General features: G+C 36.9%; 1 pseudogene; it reads right to left on the bottom strand.

Annotated features, from left to right (window-relative positions):
* LOC119593608 overlaps positions 1–2,083 on the bottom strand; it is a 3,185-nt pseudogene that overhangs the window by 796 nt on the left and 306 nt on the right.

A 2,083-nucleotide genomic window follows, 5' to 3' on the forward strand; every position in this document is an offset into this window, starting at 1 on the left:
CACTATAATTAGTAGAAAATAGGGTTATATGTAATATATACATTCATATATTATTATATTATTATATTATATTAATATATTTTAAATATATATAAATACATATTATTTTTAAAATAATTATATAATAATTATATATTATTATAAAAAACACACATTTATTAACATTTATTAAAAAAAGGCGGTAGGTTGGGAAAAAAACTTCCAAAAACATTTTTGGGGTTTGATTCAAAAAAACTTTAAAGGTTTTGTAGAATTGGTCACTCGTAATTCATCCCCAGGTTTTATTAGGGTTTAAAAAAAAAAATCTTTTGTTCAAATTTTTTTACTTTTTCTCCCCCCTTGTACATTTTCATGAGCTTGGCCCGTCATCTCACCGGGCGCTCGCTGGCCGATCTCTGGGGTCGGCCTGCAGAGGGAATAAACCTTAGTTCTTTTAAAAGCAGGGGCCTTTGCGAAACAGATCATGTGACGACCAAAGTGGCTTGTTTGTGTAAAATTTACCTAAACGCAACGATAATTTGGAATGAAACACCTTAGAACTTTTCGATGTATTGCTTCTTTCGACATAGTCCGTATTTTCTTATTCTTCCCTCCGTTGTTTCATTCACATATTCTTCACACGAAAGAATATTTGAATGCCCCTCGTAAGAAAAATACACACGCTGGAAATGTATGAATATGTGAAAATACTTACCACGGGGACAATGGTGTCTTCTCCGTTTGCGGAAAGGCCCTCCTGAGTATGCAAGAGGGATCCATAATCATAAGGCTCCCCAAAACCCCTGTGGCCACATCCTCTGGGTATTCACGAAGTTATGCTCATGACCTTTTAAGTCAGGCACCAATGAAGAGTTGAAAAAACGTTGAGACTTTGTTCAGAAAGAGAAATTAAAGTGATAATGTTCGAAAGCTAATCATTTGCTCACTAAACCTGATGCTTCCAACAAGGAAAATCCTAAGAGACCCAAATACAGGTGCAGACAATACCAAGCATAACTTATTTTTAAACCAACCATTTACACATTAGTTTTAAACCAACCATTTACACATTAGTTTTAAACCAACCATTTACACTTTATTTTTTAATCCAACCATTAACTCAGTTATTAACCAACCATTTACTCAGTTTTTAAACCAGCCATTTCCACACCCCTTACTAACCAACCCCACACTCATGTTATTCCACGAAACGAGGAAAATTTGCTCACGCGACCCCAAAACACACCCCCAATGCTGATGTTCTCCCACATGATAGTGACGTGCTCATTTCGGTCAAAACGGGACTGCTCGTGGTGGAAGCCGGGGTGTGCAGCATTTTCGTGTTCCACTGTGCCGAGCTTCTTCAGGCAGTTCGGGCTTTCCAGGTTCATGCTCTGTGGCCGCCCTTTCGCCCTACGCGGGCTATGGCATCCAGAGGCATCGCTGAAGGAAGATCATGAATAACCCAAAGTGTAAAGATATAATTAGACTAAACTTATGGGGAAGATTGATTATGGGCCAAGTTCTAAGATTTTTAGAATTATTAATAATTGTTAACATAATTAACCATTTGAAGTTTTATTCTGAGCAATGGTAACATTTTTATTTATGATTTTCAACTAGATGACATTCATATTTGAAATGAGATAACTTACAACCATGCAATGATAAACAGTTTACAGTATATTCTATTGTCTGATAATTTACCTTGTGATTTTAACATAGTCGTCCTCAGTGGTGTGTTCTTTGAAGTTGATGCAGCCACTAGTCAGATCGTAGAAATTATTCATGGCTGTCTGGATCGTGGCCAGCTCGTCATCCGCTGTAACGAGATGTTTCCTTGAGCCTACGTGATTTCATTCACTGCCCGATTTGTAGCAGTGACAGAAATGTAGTCTGAGAAGACTGATATATAGATGGGTAGATGGTGAGATAGATAAAATAAAGATTCAGACTAATTATTTAACTGCTAGAGAAAGAGAGTCCTTGAGAGAAAAAAATGCTTTTGCAAAACTCAACAAACTGAACTGAAGGGAGGGAGATATCAACTGAGAAAATGGCGAAGAGAATGATATAGAGGTAGATTAGTAAGGAGACAAAGGTG

The sequence above is a fragment of the Penaeus monodon genome, chromosome 32 (assembly GCF_015228065.2).
Source record: "Penaeus monodon isolate SGIC_2016 chromosome 32, NSTDA_Pmon_1, whole genome shotgun sequence".
Taxonomy (NCBI): Eukaryota; Metazoa; Arthropoda; class Malacostraca; order Decapoda; family Penaeidae; genus Penaeus; species Penaeus monodon.